Source organism: Tribolium castaneum, chromosome 2, assembly GCF_031307605.1.
Source record: "Tribolium castaneum strain GA2 chromosome 2, icTriCast1.1, whole genome shotgun sequence".
In the NCBI taxonomy this organism is placed as follows: Eukaryota; Metazoa; Arthropoda; class Insecta; order Coleoptera; family Tenebrionidae; genus Tribolium; species Tribolium castaneum.
The window spans coordinates 13,054,068-13,062,789 of record NC_087395.1 but is presented as its reverse complement, the minus strand read 5'-3'; the positions used below and the strand labels follow the sequence as shown (position 1 = coordinate 13,062,789).

The following is an 8,722-nucleotide window of genomic DNA, read 5'->3' as shown; positions in this document are numbered from 1 at the left end:
TTCGAAAATTTAAGATTCTTTTTACTTCAAAATTAAGCCAATTTTTTAAATAAATTGTTTTACATTAGTATTTTTTATAGTAATCTACACCATAAATAGCAATAAATACTGATATTTTTTGCCTGCATTTGAAGTAAACCCAATTTAAAGTGCATCTGAAGTGCACCTTCAAACAGATGTATCTTTGTGGGGAAGCCCCGAATCTTTATCTTGTTTCTACATTTGGAATAGTGAAGTGATTCTCTATGCAACGCTTTGAACTAGGAATATGCCAATTTTTAAACACGCTGTATTTCTTGCATTCTTGGATCTAGCTATTAATAGAAGTGTTTTTAAGGTACATTGTGATTGGTCGATTTTGCTTGAAATAATTTGATTTTTTTTAAACACTCTTTTTTATTTTTTATTTATTACACAAAATTTAAGACTTTTAGAAAAGCAGGATTTTTACACCACTTTAAGGTCGGCGCGGCGTCCTGTGTAGTAATAAACCATATACAGGTGGGCGCGATTGAGGTACTTCTGATATCTTTAAAAACGCAACTAAATATAGACTAAACCTTAAACACTTGATATAATATTCAATTTAATTCAAACTAGTAATCAAAGTATGTAGCTGAAACTTCAAGATGACAGTTAATCAAGATAGGCCAATTAAACGATTTATTTATTGAAGACTTCAGTGTAATAGTTAATAGTAAATAGATGTTCAAATTGTCGACCGTTCGCACTTACACATGTATCGAGTCTGTTGAAAAAAGATTGACGGACGCATTGTAAAGTTGCTGGCGTAATAGCTCTACATTCACGTCATATACGATTTTTTAAATTTTCAACACTTTGAATTGGGGTTTCTTTTACTGCACCCCACAAAAAAAGTTCACCGGTGTTAAATCTGGATTTTGCGGGGGCCAAATATTGTTAGATCCTCGTCCTATCCAGCGATTTTCAAAATTTTGATTTAAATAATTTCTAACAATTCTGTGATAGTGAGGCGGCGCACCATTTTCGACCCCTAAATGTTATCTCTGTCAAACACACTATTAAAGTGAGATGCTATTATTTTGAGGGAGAACGAATCAGAGCTAAAACGAACACGTGCTTCTTGACGCAATTTCGGCACAAATAAACACAAAGGCAAGGTGTGTTTACCAGGAACCCTCAAGCAGTTCATAAATGAAACAAGGATTCACAAAACATTTATTTATTAAAAAAATATAAATAGGTACTTAGTTAATCGTCATCAGAAACACTATTCTATTCTTCTTCTTCACTCTCATCACTGCCTTGATCAAGATTAATAACTAATTAATTACCCTACATCATCCAAAAAAATTTGATTCGAATTTTTTTTTTAAATTAGCTCTTCACAATCTCGGCCACATTTCTGCTACTCTTCTGGTGTGACAGATGGTAGACTCTCGTCCTATAATTTTTAAATTAAAATTATTCGAAGAACAATACCCAACATGTTTATCGTAATAATTTTTCGCTTGAGCTCACACTAGTTCATTATATTGGCAATGATAAGTGTTAAATCTCGGTGGCTATGTTCATTTACCAATATTCCGATAACATACTCTTTCTTTGGCTTAAGCTCTTTAATTGTCATAAGCCAATCAGCCTTAAAATCGTTTTCCGAAAAAGCAATATTTTTTCCTTAGCCACTCTTTTATTTTCTCCTTTTTCCGTGCAGGTGTTGGAAATTTTTTTAATAAAGCAGAATGGTAAGAGGCATCATTCATAATAATTAGGCAGGGTTCAGGCAAAGCAGGTAAAATAGTTTTTAATGGTGCCCACTTAGAAAATGACTGGTGACATTTAGTAACAAGTGTTCAATAATTGTTCTGGTCGTGGTTTGCTGTGGTTTTCTGTTTCTAGCATGAACATATGTAGGTTGCGTTATAAGTTTACATGGTTTGCTGTCAACTGTTTAAATGTCTTATTTTTGTATTTAGGAGTTTTTGATCAAAATTACATTGCAAATTATGATTATTGTATGCAGACGTTCCAACTGCAACTGCGAGCTCAGTTGAACGTGTAAATTTTTGGCTGCATTTTTGGCCAGACACTGACAGCTGTTATCTGTCATTGTTTTGTAATGTTAACCGAGACAGTTTTTTGTGACAAGTGCCACACGTAGGCGATCTGACCAGAACAATTATTGAATACTTGTTAGTTTTGTAAAAGAATGTTACATTTTATAAAATTCCACCTTCTATTATAATTTTAATTAGGTAGTTTAATAAAAAAAATAATAAAATTGCACCCCAAATTTGAATGTACTTGTCGACAGAAATCCTTTTATATCTCAAGAACTGTAAACATTCTAATAAGGCAAATTGTATTTTAAGTTCTACTTTCACTGGTATCAGGCTTTCACCCTCTGAAATACCTGTTTTCACAACTATCAATTCACCCAGTAGTATTTTGGTTTTGAGGTTAATTTTATTTTTCTATACTTTATAGATATCACCGGAATTTTTTTTTGTATTTCTTGATAATACAACCCATTATTAATGATGGTAATTTCTGTGTCTTCCAGCATTTTAAAGCGATAATTAATAACATAAATTTAATGTTTAAAGCATAAATTTCAATAGTACTGACTTGCGCATTATAATACGCCTAAACAATTTAGGTTCTTTTGAGTCGTGTTGTAAAAGAACGATAGGTATTTTACAATGTGACGAAAACTGGTTAGGCGTTTTATAATACGCCTAAAATTTTCAGTCGCATTACAAAAAACCGACATTCATTTACAATTTGCCCAGTCGTTTACAATATGGCTTCGCTTTTTATAATACGCCTAATTTTACAATTAGCCTACGGCATCTGCAACTTTTGGCCCGATATACTGCATCATTGAAAATTTACTTTTTTTGTTGCTCTGCACTGAAAAGAATTTTGGGCGTATTCCATACTGAATAATTTGCTGAGCACATTATAATAATCAATGAAAAAGGCGAAATTATTTTTTTATTGATTATATGTCAACGTTATTAATTTTTAACGAAAGTGTTTCGTTTCACATAGAGCGTATTATCAGATCGTACGTATAGCCAAACTCCTTGTGGTCAAAATCAATTTTATCATATTAGAATAAAATGGGTAAGAATAAAATAAATAGAAATTTTGCGTTTTTCGGTATTTAGTTTAGATAGGATCTGTAGCGACATCTATGAGCTAAACATGAGTGAATCTCGACTGCGTATGTATACTAGCGGCTAGCCCCTGCCGGTCTACAAATGTTCGCTCAGTCGAAATGTTGCGAGCGAGGTCGGAACAGTACGAACGGAGACCATAACGGACTTCTCATTTCAGCTGGGCATATTGGAATAGTGGTTTTTATGGAAATATGTTGCGCGTGGCTGGGGCTTGGCCCCAGTTAACTAAAAGGAAACAAACCCCACGACCAATTAAACTCGAAAACGTGGAACTCGAAACGTGGAATAGTGTTTTTTTATGGAGCTAGGGTGGCGTACAGTTCATAAACATAAACACTATTCCACGTTTCGAGTTCCACGTTTTCGAGTTTAATTGGTCGTGGGGTTTGTTTCCTTTTAGTTAACTGGGGCGAAGCCCCAGCCACGCGCAACATATTTCCATAAAAACCACTATTCCAATATGCCCAGCTGAAATGAGAAGTCCGTTATGGTCTCCGTTCGTACTGTTCCGACCTCGCTCGCAACATTTCGACTGAGCGAACATTTGTAGACCGGCAGGGGCTAGCCGCTAGTCGTATGTATCATTTTGGTTTATAGCATTTTAGACAAGCGTGATTTTAATGGTGCAACTTTATAGGCATTTCCGATTTTGACAATGTAACGTTTTGATGTGTACTTTTTTATAAATGAACATTTTAGTCGACTTCGTTTTTACTTATTTACTATTTTAGTTCCACAAGTTTTTAAAGACATACGGTTTCCGCCCATTGCTATTTCGACCGTGCGCGCCGTCAGCTTGCAAGGACGGGTTTACGTTAAGCCACTTTTGGATGTCTACTCGTCCCCCTGTGCAGTATCTTGCGTTTGGCACCCAATTCTCTGATCAGCAGACTATGAAAACAGATTCAATACCAAAAAAAATGTGTAGGTTTGTGGGGAATTAATTTCTAATCATTTTGCTTTTTGTTTGGTACTGCTCCGTGGTCTATTTTTTGAGATATGTATAAAAGTATGAACAGATCATTTTGACAGTTCTCGGGGGCCGCCTTAAATAAAGAATATATCGATTCGTATTGGAAGACAAGAGTCTAAAACTAGCATAACCTTCATTTTAGGTTACATGATCCTCTTAATTAGAACTTTAAATTGTACCCCCCGCTTTTTAAAACCACCCCTAACTCAGAAACAAATTCCGATTTTTTTACGATTAGGCAAGCTTTTTCTTCTTTTTCCAAAAATTAAGGGTGCTATTTAAAATTTTAAAATGGGGGTGACTAGCGCCTAGGGAATGAAACCTAATACGTAATTAATTGGCTACGTTTGAAGGGAAAACACTATGTATTAATATTTTCGCGCCATGTAATTTTATGTATTGTTTAATAAAACCTGAATGTTTTTGTTGAAGCTGTCACGCCTTGCGTGATTAGGGCTTTGCTCAGGTGGTAGAAAAAAGGCGAATTTACAAAAATAGTTTATTTATACAAAATTAAAGAAAAGAAATACTTACGTTTTAAGAATTAAACACAGTGCAACCACTAACTCTAAAGGGCTCGTTCATACGTCACCACATCTCAAAAAGATGACGTTACGCAGATGTCGCTCACGCCCCGCACCCAACGACTGACTGTCCCGATTACGGGAATAATAATAATCGCAATTTTGTCCTCGTTTTGAGTGTGTCGTAATTTAAATCCAATTGCCGAACCTCTAAACAGCTAACTTGTAAGTTCCAATAATTGCATTACAAAATACTCCTGCGTGACATGTGCCCGGCCCTTCGAAATTGTCGCCCCGACAATTGTTCCTATATCTACCCTAACAATCACAACCTAAAAATTTTCCAACATCCCACATAACTGCCATTCTTCAGTTCTTCCGTTACATGGACCAGAGAAAAGCTTCAAGATCGGCGTAAAAAAAACTCTTCTATTTTTCTGACCCACCGTCGTAGAACACTGTATCCTAACGGCCCGATTTTGCTTTTTTTTGACGTAATATCGACTTTCTATCAGGAGCTTTGGCTATGTATCCTCTTCAATTGTAGATAGTAACTAATTGTCGACAATGTCCCAGGGAATGTCGATACTTTTAAGACTGTAAGGACATTTCTTCATCTTCTTCTTTTTCTTTCTCTTGGGTGTACAGCTGATGCCTTCTGGCAAGTTGGTGTTTCACAGCCAGAATTTGAACGGTGTCGTCAAGGGGTTATGTTTTACTGTAAACCTGCTGCGACAGTCTCGCTTCCCTTTCAGCCATCCCTGGTCAGTCCACACTTGATCCCTCACAAGTTCCGGGATTTATCCTCTCTTCGTGTCTTCTCTTGGGTGTTGGAGCGCAAAAACACCGACAAAAAAACAAGAAACATCAATTTATTTTTTTTATATCTAAGCATCCAATAAAATAACAAATTATTAAGTATTAACTCTACATTTCCAGAACTCCTAGGACTAAACAGACTGGCATGAATTTTTTTTTGGTTCCGATTTTAAACTCATCTGATTTGTTTATTAAGACATTTTGCCTAGCAGCGATTTTTCTGGCTAACCACTGTTAAACAAAACACCCCAATAAATGGTTTGGACGTACAAATTTACAACTTAAGTTAAAAAAATATTGTAATTAATTATGATATGGCCGTTACTTTGTGAGCTCACATTTTTACCTTTATTTTTTTTACTTTTTCCCTTGTGCACTTATCGTTTTTAAAAGAAAAAATGTGTTTTCGACGTCGCATTCCTAAAAACCTTAATAAAATCCCATAAAAGACTTCTATTCCTGGATTGGTCGCACCTAAAGTTTCATTGTTCCATACCAGCTAAAAGTGACAGTCCTAAAAACAAAATTATTAAAACTTTTCATAAAATTTTTCCTAATTATCTACAAATTACGTATCCAACAAAAAAAACCTTAATATTAACACCCTCTTTTTTTGTCAGATACTAGTAAATCTTTTCTTTACCCCAGTGCTCCAATTTTCTTCTCTTTTTACAGATTTATCTGTTTCTTTTCTTCTTTTGTAATCTAAACCCGATTCTAAATGAAATGGTTTCGTTCCGATAAAGCTATGAATACAATTCGGATTCCTCCACTGCATTTCATCACGTCTATTTTTTTTTGAGAAAATAAATTTCTTTCCACCATTTCTAAACCTATAGCTTGCGTATCTTTTTCTACAGTCGTCTATCTTCTTCTGATTAAACCTGTCGCTTTCAAATGTAGTCAACATTTTTTCATCCAACTGCACTTTAGAAAATTTTTTTGTTTCTTTCAAAAGGGATTTTGGTTTGTTTCTCAACCCAGATAATTCTCGCAATTGACTGATTGTTTTAGAAAAACCTATATTTCTTCTGGTTTCATATTTCTTTGTATAGAAATTTCCTTTTTTGCAAAATTGTCTCCCATTTCTCTTCACTAGGTCAAAGCCATATCGTAGGTCATGGTTTGTTATGGTGTTACGTTTAGCATCATCAGCAAATAGAGTAATATTCGCGTTGACTGTAGTTCGGGTCATTTTTGAGACGCTATGCTTCATACCTTTAACCTGCTTAGCAACAAAAGATTTGCTGAATTCGTGTTCTTTTGTGTCGAAATGTAAAGTTACTTTATCAAAACCGTTTCGCAATTTAATACTGCCGTCGTCAAAATTTACACAAGCTCTAAATTTATGTAAAAATTTCGTCCCCAAAATAACCGGCTTAGGCAATTTTTCGACCACAATGGCATCTATTTCCGTTTTGAAATTTCCTAATTCTTTTCACCTCCGAATTCCCTAAGAAAATCTTATTTCAAATCTAACCACTTTTTGTTGCGATTTTCATCTCTGCTTGTATAATCAGCCACCCAGACTGCTGCAGCTCCTTCCATAAAGCAGTCAAAATAAGCGATTTTGTGGGTGTTACTCCACCCATTTACAACTGCTGTCTTTTCGTAAATCCGCATGTACTGAATCGGATTTTCACCGCACGGATTAAAAACGGATGGTGACAAAAATTTGGGAGTAGCGACTACTCTGCCTCTCGTCGTTGCTTCCGAAATTGTTGTATTTATTTTTATTTACAATACATTAAACTTTCTTAAACTGAAATAATCAACCTCAACGCTGTTTACGACAACTTAACTAGAAAAAAAGCGAATTTACAAAAATAGTTTATTTATACAAAATTAAAGAAAAGAAATACTTACGTTTTAAGAATTAAACACAGTGCAACCACTAACTCTAAAGGGCTCGTTTATACGTCACCACATCCCAAAATGATGACGATACGCAGGGGTCGCTCACGCCCCGCACCCAACGACTGACTGTCCCGATTACGGAAATAATAATAATCGCATTTTTGTCCTCGTTTTGAGTGTGTCGTAATTTGAATCCAATTGCCGAACCTCTAAACAGCTAACTTGCAAGTTCCAATAATTGCATTACAAAATACTCCTGCGGGACAAATCTTTTTTTAAAACTATTGGTTTGTGTGCTAGAGTTGTCTCCTTCTTATGCCTCTGTCTTTTAATCATTATGCATTTAATTATTAGTGTGCATAAATTTGCATTGACGGCTAAAAGACCGGATGAGATCTTTTTCTATTTCTTTACTCCTAGTGGAGGGCCTGTTCTTTTTCACTGCGCTGTTATCAAGCTAAACAACATTATTAACTAAAAAGGTCATTACCACTGGGTTACAACCATGTTTCTACTTACCATGGCTTAGCATTTATTTTTAACTGACTTTTTACGGTATTGTGTACGCTTTTAATAAAATCGACTAACCTTTTTATTCTAAAAACTCTTTTGTATTGGAGCTGGTTATACAACAGGATTAGAAACACAGTTTTTAAATTAATCTTATTTCCGATTTTGATTGATTTTTAATAATAATGTCAAGCAAGTTTTTCACAAGACTCTTGCATTTAAACCTTGGTAACCGCCACTTTTCAAGATATAAGAATCACCAACATTTGGTAGCAGTAACCAAAATTAGACAATTTATAAATAAAATAAACGCAACTAAAAAGTAAGCCTCGTTCAGGTCCATTATTAAATTAACTTAATCTCAGTAAATTCCAATGCATCACTTTTTTTCTACCGTATTTAAAACAATGTTTTCATGAAATTGTAGTTAGTTTATTCAACACGTTGGTACTCCCGTGTGACCGTTGTTGTTGACCAATCAGAAAGTCCAATTTTTTGAGTTGAATTTAATCAGCTTTACTAGATAGACTCGTTTGTGTCTCGTCCGACAGCGAATATTTGTAAGTTTGTCTCAGGAATGGCAAAGTGCAATTGATTGACCAAAAGAATGAAAATAAATGTGTTTTCACCGAGTAGGTTTCAATTTACAAATTACTATAGATTAGGATAAAAAACGAGGTACAAATAAAACGTTTCTGTTCTCAATAGTTCCGATAGTGCAGCTAGAAGGCGCAGTTTAAAATTTTAAAGTGCAATATTTAAACAACGGTTAGCAATAGTCAAACAAAAAAATACAGACAGATAAAGCATTAAATTCTTAATAGTAAGAAGTAAAAAGAATGCAAAAATATGCAAAAAAAATCAATGTTACC

At 34.7% G+C, this 8,722-nt stretch overlaps 1 long non-coding RNA gene across 1 annotated transcript; it reads right to left on the bottom strand.

Annotated features, from left to right (window-relative positions):
* Positions 1-1,194: 1,194 nt before the first annotated feature.
* Positions 1,195-7,467, bottom strand: LOC135265379 (uncharacterized). The gene is made up of 4 exons (XR_010333020.1): positions 7,350-7,467; positions 6,127-7,284; positions 4,675-5,997; positions 1,195-1,426 (listed from the first exon to the last, which is right to left on the bottom strand). It is a non-coding gene; the product is annotated as an uncharacterized LOC135265379 (long non-coding RNA).
* Positions 7,468-8,722: the final 1,255 nt, after the last annotated feature.